General features: G+C 36.6%; 1 long non-coding RNA gene and 1 pseudogene across 3 annotated transcripts; one reads left to right on the plus strand and one right to left on the minus strand.

Moving 5' to 3' along the window:
* Window positions 1-3579: 3579 nt before the first annotated feature.
* Window positions 3580-6616, minus strand: LOC133745156 (phosphoglycerate kinase, cytosolic-like; annotated as a pseudogene).
* A 1374-nt stretch (window positions 6617-7990) lies between these two features.
* On the plus strand, window positions 7991-13367 carry LOC133726216 (uncharacterized). 3 transcript variants are annotated; one of them, XR_009854712.1, is made up of 5 exons: window positions 7991-8280; window positions 8758-9105; window positions 9449-9603; window positions 12100-12529; window positions 12626-13367. It is a non-coding gene; the product is annotated as an uncharacterized LOC133726216 (long non-coding RNA). The 3 variants fall into 3 exon arrangements; XR_009854713.1 differs by having other exon boundaries at window positions 12100-12310; window positions 12372-13367; XR_009854711.1 differs by having other exon boundaries at window positions 7992-8280; window positions 12100-13367.
* Window positions 13368-15732: the final 2365 nt, after the last annotated feature.

Genomic DNA, 15732 nt, shown 5'->3' on the forward strand with positions numbered 1-15732 from the left:
AATACTAGTGAATCTTTTTGGCTCAGAAATCTCGCAACCGTAAAGAATGAAGGATTCACTATTCAGTACTATATCATGTACCTTTCAGGACAGAAATCTGGAACAAGATTCTAGCATGTTGTGGGGATAACAGAGAAAATGCAACAGCAACATTAATACTCAAAGATTTTGAAAACAAGAGAGAGCTTCATATTTTGTTAAAGGCAGAGGAACTTTTCTGCTTTTTTTTTTTTTTTATCCCTGATACCTTATGCTCATTTTATAAAGGCAGTGGAACTTTCGCTTAAAGATTTTGGTAGTTACTGCTCTTCTCTGCACTCAAAAACAAGGTTGGAGGAATTTTACTACCAACAAAAATCTCCATTGGCCATATACCTCAATGATGATCTCTTAATGGGATCTTTCTCATATAATAAAAACACGGTATCCAAAAAGTTCTTGTATGTTTCCAACTTCGACCAATTTGTAGATAACCTAAACTTCTCAACTGCATGGAATGATTGTGAAGAAGGGAACAAATGACATTGTAGACACTCTAGTTGCAGACTGAACTAGCCTTTAAAGGGAACTTCAATTGTAGTTGTATCGATCGATATAGCATATCCAGAGTATATGCCTTGATCAAAATATGAAAATGCAGAGTCTACAATATTTTTGCTAGTTGCATAGGAAATATTCCATGTACAAAAGATACTGCTACTTTAGATGAGAGATCACTATATATGGAGATTTTTGAAGCTTTTGGGATCTTCGATCAACATTCTATCTGCACTTTCTATCACCTTCTGTAACAAGACATGCACATGGGAGAACAAAGTTGAGCCAATAGTGTAGAGTCATTACACTCCCAAGTAGGCCATTTCTTGAGGCATCTAATGCTATAACATCCCCATGATGAGCTTTTGGTGCAATACCTTGGCATAATCACAACACTCTTGAAAATTTGTTTTCATGATAATGATTTCAGTTGTGGCAAATGGTTTTACAGTTCTTCCACCAGATCTGTATAGCACAAAAGAAAATGGAGAATCCGTCAATCCAAAGTTCTAACCGGTTAGTAATCAATGCTGGTTATTACATTAGAATTTCGATGGTGCATGCTAAAGCGCCTTACATTCGTTCTTTTCCTCAAGATGTTACTGAAATTGCTCAACATATTAAGTCTCCATTTAAGTTTTGCATTCTGGATCTGAGGTGGATACTTGAAAGGGAAGGGAAGGTCCCAAAAGTTAAAAAGAGCAAGCAAAAGTGCAACTCCACAAATCCATTGCTGTAAGTTGGTGAGAAAAAGTTACTGCACTTTTCCACTTTGCAGTACCAAAAGAAATGCATAAAGGGAAAAAGGGAAGAATGGATATGCATATGTCAAGTTGCCAAGCCCTTTTTCCAAAAGCTATTGTTGGATTTGGATTGCCCAGAAGTTCATACCCTCATGTTTTTTGTGACTCATTAATTATAGTCATGGGTCATGAACATTTAGAACAGTTGAAGCATAGCCATATATATGTGCTTTTGTTCCTTTACTCTTTCCTTTTGTTGATAAGGAAAACCACAACTACTTGGTATCAATCTCTGAGTGCGGATTGGGCAAAAACTGCTTGGCCTTGTATCAGCCAGCTAACTGACTAGAATTCATGACTTTTCTATCTTCATCAGCATGCATCTTGAACCACATAATACTGCGAGGAGGCTTGGATATAATTTCAGTCAAGAATCCAATTATATGACCCAAAAATTTCTAATCCATCTCAAAGTGAACCTTAGCTCTCTTGGCCTATCAAGGTATAGAATTTGTGGCCTGAGTCACTTTATAGCGATTGGGGCTTTGCAACATCTGCAAAAGAGTCACTTTCTGTGTTTCCAGGTCGACTTTCAGGTTTTTCAGTTAATGGCTCCAGTAATTTTAAATCCTTTTTCTTGGCGGCATCACCCATTGGTTCAGCAATTTTTTATTTATTATTATTATTATTATTATTATTATTATTTTGAAATAAGGACCGGTGCGGCCGCCCTCAGGCCTTAATTGATGAAACTGATGAATACAAAAGGGGGGACTTAAGACCTAAACCCCAAATTACAATAAAACTCAAGGGGACCTCCCGAATAATAATAGGAGTCTCCACTACTACCATGTATTCGAACATGCACCAAGTAGCAAAGAGTGTCATCTCGACTACTCCATTTGCTTCACAATAATAGTGGCATATCGGAAAGTTAAAGCAATGCCATAAAACCAATAAAGTAGCTTTCCTAATATGCTGACAACTAGGAATAAATCCGCCGACACGACGTTTCATCCTGCCATTAGGAGGTTGCACCCAATTCATGATCTGCCGCCTCACTAGGGCAGACAAGGCATACTGAGTATGCAACCTGGTACAGAGCCCACATGACCCTACCAAGAGTTGGCAGGAATTTATTGGTAATAGAATTCACCTAAACTTTATGCAAATTATTATAACTAAATAAAACATATTATCAACCTACCAGTAGAGGCCCAAGGACTGAAGACAGGCCCACGACCCATGCCAACCTTGACTGTCAATGAGTCTTCGTCGGAATTGCGGCACTGCAACTGTTGAACCACCATACCATCGAACCGAAGCCAGAACCATTGGCCAGACCACGCCACCTTTGACCCTCGCCGCCGCCGAACCACGTAGATGTCCAAGTAGGATCGTTGAAACACTGCAATATTGCAGCGTTCCCAACAATTGTAGCATGACTGCCATTGTTGTCGGATTGTAGCCGGATCCGGAGCACCCCATCGAATTGGCATCTCGTACCATCCCAGGCTTCCACGTCCTCGGCCAAAGGCAATTAGCCTTTCTGGGTTTGGTCCAAGTCGGCAATGGCCTACTTTCCCTCAATCCCGACGTTTGCAGATTGTGAGAACTCCCCCAACGAACGTTCTCATCTCGGCATGTACTTCTCTTCTGACCTTCACTGGCGGACTGAGAAACTAAACCTACCCGTCCGATGACAGCGCCTCGGAGACGTGCCGCCGGATGGAACATAGGAACACAGACAGTTCGACTTTTCGAAAAGCGAAACTGTTCTCTCTCGGATCTCCGAAAAACGCGGAGCAAAAAGTTTTTCCTCGTCCTTAACTTCTTTGGACATCTAATTATTATTATTATTTTAAGTAATATACGTTGTATGAATAGCATAATACGAAAGTGGCAGTTCAAGAAAAATTCTATCAAGTGATCCTATTGAACATACAGTACAAAACAATCCCTGATTTCCTTTACAGATTCAAGGATTCCCATCTATCACTCATACGTGATTCAGCTCTTTATTTATTTATTAACTATTTTTTTAGTTCAGCTGTTAGGCTCCGAAAACATCACATTTTATACCAAACCATGCATGCTTAGTGCATTTTGGATAATTACATTGTTCCAAAACAGATCCAACTCAGTTCCGTGCCTTGCAAAAACGGTTACTCCAAACAACACTTAATCAAATGTACCCTATAAAGCGAAGCCTCTACAAGTTCAGCTCTGTTACTTGATCCATTATGGTTGACAAACCAACCATCTACAGTAAAAAAAAAAGAACTAGAAAAACATCAGCTTAAGCATCATCAAGAGCACGGATTCCAGGAAGGGTTTTCCCTTCAAGAAGCTCCAAGCTTGCACCATCTCCTATTGAAATGTGGCTCATTATGTTAGCAAAGCCAGCCTTCTTCACAGCAGCAACAATGTCACCACCTCGAACAATAGTCATAACTTTCTAGTTACTTAGCTCTGCAAGCTTCTTAGCAATCACCATAGTACTAGTAGCAAACTTTTCAAACTCGATCAGACCCATAGGTCCAATCCAGATGACAGAGTAAGCATTGTCTAGAGCTGTATTGAAAGTTTAATCGAATCAGGTCCGATATCAAATCCCATCCAACCATCTGGAATGGCAGAAATTGGCACCACCACGCTGTTGGCATCAGCAGCAAACTTATCTGCTATAACCACATCCTCTGGGAGCATAATACAATCTCCCTTGGTCCTTGCCTGATACACTCAAAGTGAGTGCCAATTTAAAACCCTGCATTAGATTGTAGTATATAATAAGTAAGGTATCGTTCTAACCGGGGATTGAGGGTGCTCCTGTCATTTAAACGTCAAAGAAAAGAAGAATTAATTACAAGTATACAATATCTACGAAAATTACAAAATATTTAGGGGATTTCGAAAGTATTTATATTTCTAATCTAATTAAACTAACTACATTGATCGATTCAAACCATGAATTAAGATAGATAAGGGGGGACGAAATATGTATGATGAAGTTAACAATCATTAACACGAAAACGAGTTTTCTAATCATAAATCACGGATCAAAACATGTGAATGAAGAAATCAATCAAGAACATAGATGAACGCATACAAAGTTCTTATTACTTCCCTTAATTAGATTAACTAGATGAATGCACCATAATTATCCCTATTAAACATGCAATGCTAGTCATAGAACGCTACTCACTAACAAAACATATTTAACGCATTAAACACTTAGAAAGTTTGATTGATTTAAGCCAAGAACATAAGTTGGAACGCTATACAAGCATGCAAGACTCTTCATTGATTTATCTAAGGAATTATAGGTTTTCCACTTGACAATTAAGACCTATAACGCTAGCATATCTTAATTTGGATTCAATTACATGCTCAATATTCTAAGTTTGCAACCAAAGAACACAAAACACATAAAAGGTGGGATTGAAGCACAAAATCAATGAACTTAAATCATCACATATCAAAATCACAATTTATGTCTTCTAGAAACCTAAAACGTTTTCATGCTTCATGATTATTGGAAACTAAACATCAAAACATAAACTTTATTCTCACAAAATATCGAAACATCCATTTAAAAAAAAAAACTTAGAACGCTAGTATAATTGTTTTTAACGTTACAAAACAAAGAAACCAAAAACAAAAGATAGAAGGACATGGTTACACTTTTGAAGAGATTCAAGAACACAAGAAGGTCTTCAAAGGTGATGGACGTTGATGAGGACTACGACAAGGATGTGATGGAGATGATGGAGCTTGCTTCTTGACTTCAATGCTTGAACAATGGAGAGGATCCGAAATTTAGAGAGTAAAGGGGAGGATGGCGTTATTTGATTCAGGGTTTTGAATTATCTCAGAGTTTGTGGAATGGATGGACGTATATGGAGGGATAGAGATGGCTGAATGGGGTGAAGGAAGATGTGAAAAATGTCCAACATAGGTGAGTATGTATAGAGAAGCTTCAGACGTCAACCCTAGATCTCCGTCTTTAAATCTGATTCACTTTCCTTCTCTTGTGTTGATGTAGATTTCCTCTTGAATTTTCTCATTGGTCCACATCATCATGGCTGCAATATATCCTCAAAATCAGATCAAATATGGAGTAGAGACCTTCCCAAACTCGTCCAAAAGATATTCACTTCCAAAACTCTCCTTATTTGGGGAAAACAGATTCCCGGACAGATTGACCTTCATGTACTAAATCGACCATAAATTCTTCTAGAAAATTGATATTGTCGAACGTAAAAAATTATGAAAACTAGACATCCGTAGCTTTCCAACCATATAAGGATCATAAGTTTGTTCGTTCTGAGATGCTCTCAGGACTCTGTCGAAGTTGACTGATCTGCACAGGCAGATTTCCTGATTTGAATCGAATTTGACTTTAATGCGTATCTTGCAATATTTATGTAATCAGGAAACCTTATTTGATAAATATTCTCTTTTATTTTCTTTTCCTGATTGTATACCAAGTAGATTCTCCTCAAAACTCTCCATTTTTGATGTTTTCTAGATAAATACTTGAAATTCGTCAAAATATTTGCATCCAATACAGACTCCAAATCTAATATTTATCCATCTTTTCTTGCCAAAAATAACTCCCAATCCATATCACCTTTGTATAGGACGTTTTGGACTTTTCCTAGATGCTTCTTGAATGTTCTTTGGATCTCCTAGTCCACTCAGGTATCCTAGTATCATCAGGACTCCTCATGCCAACAGGTTTCCTAGTCCAATTAGGACTCTTGCATTTTCGCCATTTCTGTCATTTCCACGAGCTTGACTCCTAGTTGGACTCAGGATTCCTACTTCAATTGGGATTCATTTTCCTAGTAGAACTGGGAATACTTCATTTCTCCATTTCTGATCATTTCTGAGCCTCATTTCGTCCTTGCCTTCATTTTCGACTCAAAACTACCTAAAAACACAAAACTAAGTTAGAAATGATAATGTTAAGAGAATAACTAAGTAAAATGTAGAGAAAATAGCATTAAAAACATAGCAAATGTTGCTCTCATCATTGCCTTCTCCATAAGTGATTCTGCAGCATTTAGCATGTTTCTCTCAACAAGGGAAGATCCGATGGAAAGTCTTTGTGCCTTGTAAAAGGTAAAGATCAGTCCTCCACCCAACAATAGAATATTAACCTTATCCAATAAGTACTCCATCACTCCAATCTTGGATGAAAGGTTCGAGCCACCAATAATAGCAACAAATGGTTTCTTGGGATTTGCCACAGCACCAAGAAGATGTTCAAGTTCCTTCTGCATAAGGTATCCAGCAACAGAAGGCTTTAAGTACTTTGCGACTCCTGTGGATGCATATAGCTAATTATGTTTAGACAAATGCTCATGTAAGTACAATTAATTTTCTCATTCTCTGACTGATTTGGCTATATAGTGTGAACATCTTCATTGAGAAATTCATTATTTTACTCATTCATTCTCTGATTGATTTTGCTCTTTTGCCTCTTCAATCTGATGATCAGGTGGTGAATGCTCTAGTTCCTCACTTATATTCTCATTCACAGCTTGACATGCTTCTTCTTTGTTGCTACTAAAGTACTCATTAAGAGAACCAACTTGAGTTTTATGTAAAGCTTCTCTCCTCTCTTTCTCTTTTCTTTTCTGAGCCCCAGACTTGAACTTTGTAATAGGAGCCTTGATAACAACTTCAAATCCAACCAACAATCAAATAAATTCAACAATTGAATCCTAAAAAATGCAATATAGAAAACGACCTCAGGCATAAATAAGAATATATAGGCATATATAGGATGTCTAATGCGTTTAATACAAGACAATGAATTCATTACAAGCATACATAGAAAGCTTCAGGCATATAGCAAAAAACTAAATAGTACATGCATTGAATGGATGCAAGAGCATCAGAAACACAAATAGAGAAGGAAAAAGCCAAAATTTATTCAAAACATAAAAGAAAGAGCTTCAAAGATCTTACATTTTTTCCTTTCTGGAAGATAAAATATAAATTCAACTCTTCAATCCCTAAATTCAACTTAGGATCGGTTGAAACTCCTAGTCTCCTAGTCGTCTTCTGCCCTTCTCCTTCTTGGTTTTGGATTTTTGGTCTCCTACTCTCCTTCTCCTTTCTCTTAATTTCCTTCTGGTTTTGATGCGCCAAAGTTGCAGACTTGCAGATTGAATTCAGGTTTCAGAAGGCCTCAACTAAACCATTGGACGAATTGAGATTTGAGAAAGAAAAAGTTGTCGCTCGTTTGCGTGTAACAACGATAAAAACTCTTCATTTTTTTTTAATTGTAGGCCAACCTAAATTTTTTTTTTTTAGGCCCTTTGAAACTGAGACCCTAGGCCTAAGACTGGCACTGTTTGTGAAGAGAAATTAAGATTCATACTAATGTGTTTAGTAACGGTAAGGAATGGAATCATAAATTGGTATTTATTTGTTTATATGATTATTTTAGTCATATTAATATTGTAATAAATGTTTAGAAAGTGTAATTAATGTTGGAAAATGAAAAATGAAAATGATTCCTAAGGAGAATGGAAAAATTCCTTTTCCTTCCTATTTTCCTTTGTAAGAGGAATTATTTTTCTAACCTCGCACTTACCAAACATGGGAAAGTTAACACTTTCCTAGTTGTGTTTTTTTTTTTTGGTAGGACGAGGGACAAGGTAGTTTAAGAACAAGGTACGAATCTTCAAAGTAGGAAAGTCAAATGCTTCCGGAACCAGCTGACACATTAGTACTTATAAATGCTTCCAACTACAGAAATGCGCGCTAAAGTTGAGTGTCGCTGTTTTCCGTTCTCCACCAGATTCCCTAACTTTTTCTGTATTACATTCTTTTGTACCAATAAGACCGCCGCTGGTCAATTGCTTTTGACCGTCGTCGGCATCAAAGGCCAGATCCGCGGGGGATAAAGGCTCTTGCTTTTGCCTCTGACTGATGAACCCGGATCCACTGGTACCCATATCTCTCAAGTTTGCTGCTTTGTGAGGTAATGTTCATTTTCTCAATGATTCAGTCTTGTTTTTATCTCACTCGCAAAGAAAGAATCACTATTGGTGGAGGAACTAGATAGAGTTAAAACGTTGAACTTTCTCATCTATTGAATTCATTTGGATTGTATTTATGTTCATGGTGATTTGTATTCATAGACTGACTAATAAGTCAAAGATATGTGACGTTTGTTAACTGTTCCTTGCATGTATGGAGCACTGTGAGTTTAAATCATTCTATCCAGGCATTCGCCATTTAAAGTAGAATTTCCAACCATTTTTATTTAATATGTATGGTCACAGTAAATCATTTTTATTAATTAAAGCAGAAAATTTCAATATATACCTTGACAGGCTTGAGCAAGTCCCAAAATTTATAAGTTGTATTAGACTTGGAGTTCTTCAGGATTTAGTTTGGCTTTCAGTCGGTGCTCTATTTTGCCGGCTTTGCTTATGTGTTTGGATTGCTGCTGCAGTACATCAAACATCCTACATAGGAGCTGCTAAATTGCAGATTTTATTCATGGAAGGCCAGATATCCCAATAAAGCCTCTCACTGCAATTGGTGATTATTTGCTTCAGATTACCGATGCAATTCATTTGACACACTAGTGGCTAGATTGTGAATAAAGTCAGGTTTCCCAATAAAGACTCACCTAGGTGGCATGTGTATGATATTACATATGAGTGAAGACATATTACCTGATCCAGACACAGTTGATTCTGATTGTCAAGTACTATCCACTATAATTCTAAGTTTCATGGAGATCTTTGCACCATCATGTCATGGTTGAGAGTAAAACTATCCAGTAGTGCACTTAAAGGTTAGATTGTATAAATTTGTAAGTTTTGAAGAGATTTTGGGACCGTGATGTTTGGTAAATGCACAGCATTGCACTTGTATTTGCTGGTTACTTTTTACTTGGGCAGACAGTTTCCTCAATCTTATCATATCTTATCATATATGATGATATGTAAGATCCCTGATAATTGAAATCATTTTGTAATTGCACCTTTTATTTATTAAAGCATTCAGTTTCAATATGTACCTTCCGAATTTTGAGCAAGTTCCTCAATAAATTGGACTGGATTTGCAATACTTTTGGTTTCATTTTTGCTGGGATAGTTAAGGCTCTGTTTTCAGATTTGCTTATTAATCTATTTCAGGTTGTTGGTGTAGTTGAGATTCAAGATCAACGCTCAGACATATCCGCAGCTACGTGGTGTATAAGGCTAGATATCCCAACAACGATTCTTGCTTCTGCCTTTCATATCATCAATAAGTGGCTCAAATTATCTGATCTATATTGCAGCTTGTTTAGGTAAAATTTCTCTTGGTGCTAGAGATTTGGAACTTAGGGTGACTGGCTTTTTAATTTTCATTTTATTCCCAAACAGCAAAAGGTCCACTCACCCCCCCCCCCCCCCCCCCCCCCCCCCCAAATTGTTATGCATGTTTAGCTAGCTCATGGTGGAGATAACATGAGCAAAATTTTAATTAACCATTTATGATTAAACAAAATTTGATTTAAGTCCAAAAGCTAGACTCTATTTTAGTTGTAGTTCGCATCAATTTTTTTTGTTATTGGACCCCAATGACTCAACTGTCATCTCGGATTTATTTCCTTTTCCATCTTGCTGACTCAAACCCTTATTAATTTTTCTTTTTTATATGACTAATATGCTCTTATTGAATGTCTTTGCATATAAAAGAAAAGACAAGAATTAATAGGATTAAAATTAGCAATTTGATTAGTAATCTAATATACTATTTGATGTATATCTTTCTTAAACTATTCTTAATAATCCGGCATAAAATTATGAAATTGATATGACATTGAATACCATATTTAATGTAAAGCATTCCTAAAATTATTCTAATTTGATAGAAGGTTAGAAATCTTTCTAAACCAATTTGTTGATAAAGTTTTTCTTCTTCAACACCAAATCTTTTATGGTTATGACTCTTGTATGTAGTATCAAGTTTTTCATGAATGTGGTTCTCCTTCTTTAACATTAAGCTTTCTACAGTCTAAGGTGTTTTCTTGTCCGCCTTATACAACTATGATTCTTTTTGTGTTTGATTTTTTTTCTTCCATCCATGGATGATAGCTATTCTTCTTCTTCTTCTTCTTGATTTTTTTCTTCCATCCATGGATGATAGCTATTCTTCTTCTTCTTCTTTTTTTTGTGTTTGATTTTTTTCTTCCATCCATGGATGATAGCTATTCTTCTTCTTCTTCTTCTTGATTTTTTTCTTCCATCCATGGATGATAGCTATTCTTCTTCTTCTTCTTCTTCTTCTTCTTCTTCTTCTTCTTCTTCTTCTTCTTCTTCTTCTTCTTCGCCTTCTTCACCTTATACAACTATGATTCTTTTTGTGTTTGATTTTTTTCTTCCATCCATGGATGATAGCTATTCTTCTTCTTCTTAATTAATTTTTTTTCTTTCATGTCCTTAACTTAAGTTTAACTGAGAAACAAACATATATGTGCTTGCTTACCCGTATAATAGATTAATTCGTAAAGAAATTGTTACTTCTGAGCCTAATAGTTTTTATCATGTAGAATCAACCACATGTTCTCCTAGCCTCTTGATCATCTTCTCATTCACAGCATGTTTGATAGTTGCTTTATTCTAACTGGATTACTGTAAATCCTCTTGTAATATAGTACAGTTTCAAAAAGTCATTAAACAAATATATAGTTTTGTTCTTTATTCCAACGAGAAATTTTATTCACACATTGCAAAATACTAGATACACATCTCCTACTTAATACACCACCTATTAAATTTTTATTTTGACATTTTATTAGAAACACAACCCCAAACTTCCTAAACTATCCTCATTCATAATACACCGTACACATCTTTATATATATACCATCTTAATTTGAAGAGAAACAAAACCCTTAATCTTTGGAATTAAGATCACTATATCCAATTTCATCTTTACCTCCATTGACCTAAAGTTGCCCAGCTATTCTCTCTGCTCTCGAATTCTTTTTGAAGTAAAACTCCTAGTTTGTCAAATCGATTGGCAAAGCTATTTTCCAATACAAATGTCAGCTTATTAGTCCTTCCTAGAATCATTGTATGCATTTCAAATAAGATGCCAACAGGCAAAGACGTGCTGGAACCTTCAAAACTGTGAATATAACAATTATAGAGTAGAGATTAAATTATAAAGACGTGATACGATATCGTCATACACCCTATAAAACCGATATATGGAGAAATCATATATGGATAACCGAGGACCTCGTTTATCAAACAAGTGTCAATACTATCAAACAACAATTGAAATTCAAAACCTAAATTTTGTAGCTAAAGTTCAGTCAAAGATGGAGAAGTCATACGTCAATTGAGGGTTGAGAAACACCAATATCATAATCCATTACGCTGTTGCCGATTTTCTTTGGAACTATGGATGTTCATCAATCGGTCTCGTTAACCGTTTTTGATTGGTTTTAAGTGTGCATCTTCATTCATGTCATTCATGTACGTGATAATGAAACTCTAAAGCGGGATGATATATTCCAACTATGTTTCTTTATTTTTAATATAAATGTCTCTTTTGGTAATTTAATATACTCATAAATTCTTATGTCGGGTGTATAAAAAAATGGATGTGTATTCAGTATTTTGCAATGTGTGAATAAAATTTCTCTATTCCAACTTTCATTTTGTTAAGACTAAAAAAAAACAAACTTCTGTTTTATTATCGAAATCGATAACATTATTAATCTGGATCGTTTTGCAACATCCTCGATCTGTTTTGAAATAAACAACTAAACCACTCCATTGTTTGTCTGTAGTGAACAAATATCCTCTGTCTCATCGGCATCAGACACAAAGATAATTGGAAATCTATAAAGAGTTTGTTGAGAAGCCTGGGTTCCTTCCAAAGATGACAGTTGTCAGAGGTGAAAGCTTTGTGTGAAGAACAGAGGAGAATAGAGAATTTAGAGAGAGACAGAATTTCTATTGATGAAGAATAAGGCTCTGATACAATCGATGAAAACTGAGGTAGCTACTAGCTTTATATACTAACTACTTATGCTGCAGATTGCTTACACGTGGACTACAGCTGTAGGCCACAGGCTAATTAACCATCCATATAAGCACACAGCAGAGTGAGCAGACTAACCAATTAGTTACTGGTGTTGAGCTGAATAGGACCATAGAGCTAACACCCCTCCTCAGCTTGAAGATTGGATACAAGCTTCAAGATGCAGCAAATGACAAGTAAGTTGTAATACCCCTCCTTAGCACCATCATATCTGTAAAAGAAGCAAACGAGAAAACTAGAGAATGGCAGCAAGTAATGTTTGTTTCAACCAGGATGAAGAAGAGGAAGTGATGGCCATAACTCCATTGATTGACAAGCTCTCCTGCAATTCATCATAATTTTGACCTTCTGGATGCATCACAATTATGTGATCTGAAGCACCTGAAACAATAATCCATGTATCAGAACTAACAAAGTTTGAAATTTGCAAAACCTTACCAATCTTACCAATACCTTTACCAACCATTGAGACTGAAGGATTGTCATCTTTGCCTGTGGTATGATCTTGCCCAGCAACACCAAAGTACTATGAATTCTGAACAAGATTAACAGTTGCCTTCCCTCTCCCTCGAGTCCCAATTGGCTAGGGTCTGCTGCAACATCCAATAAGATACCCAACCAACTTATAACAGTTCTCCTTGGTGTGTCCAACTAGATTGCAGCGCTGACATACATACAGACCCACCAAAATTAGCTCTTGATGAAGGACCCTGAGTCATGGGACAAAATCCTGATGGTGGTGTGGAGAAGCCATGCGGTGGACCTTGAGCCCATGAGGGCTTGGCATGAATGGTCAAGCTAGAGATCTCTAACTACCTTTGCTATCCTGCTAAGATTCATCCTTACGGATGTGGATGAAATCTTCAATAAGAGAAGAATGCTCTTGCCTACGAAGCAGTTCTCCCTTGGCACTGTTATGCTTAACATCCAATCCACTCATAAACTAGTGCACTCGCTCCAACTCCTTCTTCTGGTACCTAGCAATATCTTCAGCATTCTTCAATTTGTTCGATCACCGCTGAGCCCAAACATTCTTCAGCTGGGTGTAGAACACCGAAATTGCCTGCCCATCCTGCTCCATCCTTGTTGCCCTGCACAATAGCTCATAGATTTGAGAGAAGTCAGATTCATTCAAGTAAAGATCATTGACCGTCTTCCAAACTTTTGCAGCAGTATCACAATCAATGATCAATTGGATCACCTCATCAGCCATGGCCTTGTACAAAATTGATTTTACAAGTCCATCAGCATCTTCCCACTTCATACAGTCTTCACTCTCCTCATTCGTCGGCGCCTTGATAGTACCGGTGACATGGCCCATCTTGTGGATTCCATGAAGATGGGCTGAGATCATCTTCTTCCATGTGCTGTAGTTCTCAGATCCATTCAATTTTGCTCCTCCGAATGAACCTGAGGAAGAATCCGGTTTTTGGACGGAGACTTCTACTTTTTGAATACCTAAATTACTACTTTCTCCTCCTTGTAGAAGCGGAACTTCATTATGTCCAACCATGGTGAAATAAGGACAACGTGCAGCGGAATTAACATAGAAGACTAGGATTTCGAAAGATTAGGGTTTCGAAAAATTTGGGAACGAAACCTGTGAGAGTTTACTGAAAGAAACATAAATCAATCCTCTGAATAAGAGGAAAGAACAATGAAAAAATAAAGAGACAAAGTCTTCGCGGACCTTTATTCTGATACCAAGTCAAATATTGAGATGGAGAAAGAAAGATTTGTGAGAAAATTTTATGATATGTTATTCACAACTGTGTAAGGGGTATATATATACAACCCTATTGTACTACAAGTCAGTACATTCTATTACAGTAAACCTATTCCTATAAGGTAACCACATAATCTCCTATTTTAGTATAGGCTTTGTTGTATATTGGCATTCCTAATACAAAACCTAGAGTCTTAGGTCTAAGGTAGAAGTGTGTCAATCATTGGAGTGAAGACCTAGTTGAATGAAAAGAAAGCTTAATGACCCAATTGACTCTCCAGATTACTTCACAGGTAAATGCATTGCATTTAATAAAATCATTAGTCTAAATGCATACTAGGATTGAAGATTGTGTTGCAATCCTAGTAGAGTTAGTTTGTGTCTTGCTTAATTGTCGTTGATTTGCAAAGAGGATATCTTTTCAATAAAGTCAATTAACTGTTGAGTCTTGGGAGAAAATTTTATTTGATTGATTTTGATAATCAAGTCTATCTTTTTCTTTAGGAATAAAATCAGGTTTTGTTTATTGGATATTTTTTTAGGAAAGTTTCTTTGATCAGCTCTAGGAGTTTTAATTGTCCAACATCTTAGGGAGAGTTTGTGTATCACATATAGGCTTAATTGAATTTCATTTTGTTACTCTTTGAGAATTAACAAGGTTGCATCTGTTGTGTGTAAAAGAGGTTTTTCAATTGCATCAGAAAAACCATGAGCTTCATAGAGAGTCATTGATTTGCTTGTTCGATGCTTAAGTAAATTGGTGAGTCAAACAAATACAATTTCATCATTCATCTCATCCTGCATATCGAAGAACCCACGCGGTCGGTTGGGTGTCATTGATTGCATGGTGGAGAAGAGCAACGTCAGTGTGATCAGACAACCGTCTAGAGAGAGGTCTAGTAAGAATAGCCGATGTCAGCGCTATTGGTTGGAAGTCAATTGTACTTGTATCTTTCCATTAAGTGAGTTGATTTTCACTAGGGCCTTGAAGAGTTAAGGTCCAGCAGTACGTTGTTACCTCATTTTGAGGGTTTTACTGCGCAAACAATTCATGTGTTTGTTGATTGTTGTGTGATTGCTTCTCTCTTACTTGACTTCTACTTATGTGTTCTTTATTTTTCTGGGATTCCTTGTCTGCTTCAATCGTGAAAACTAAGCTGTTGATTGAGTTTTGAAAAAGTTGTGAATTTTATCAGGTCAGCCTATTCAACCCCCTCCCCCTTTCTAGGCTTTTTAGTTTCATGACTTCATCCTAGTATTTTCATTTGGTATAAGAGCAATGACTCACGGGTCAACCGTATGTGTGATGTAGAGTTTTGAAGAGTTAGTTGAGCGGTACAAACTATTTAGAAATATGAAGAAATACATGCACCCTCGGCAACCCCATGAATAGTTGAATACCAAGAAACTTCCATAACAATCGATCCCCAAATGAACAAGTAAAGTAGAAGAAAAATAGCTCATGACAATCATCACTTAAGGCCATATTTGTAACTTCAATAAGCACAATTCACAATTTTCTTTGTTCTGATCCCCAAAATCACTGTGCAGAGGGAACTATATAAAGATGGGCTTATAAATGATTAAATGCATACTTCAAAGCATTGGCAACATCAGCTAGCTAGCTATACAAGTACTACAGTGGTTTTAGCA

Source organism: Rosa rugosa, chromosome 1 (assembly GCF_958449725.1).
Source record: "Rosa rugosa chromosome 1, drRosRugo1.1, whole genome shotgun sequence".
NCBI lineage: Eukaryota > Viridiplantae > Streptophyta > Magnoliopsida > Rosales > Rosaceae > Rosa > Rosa rugosa.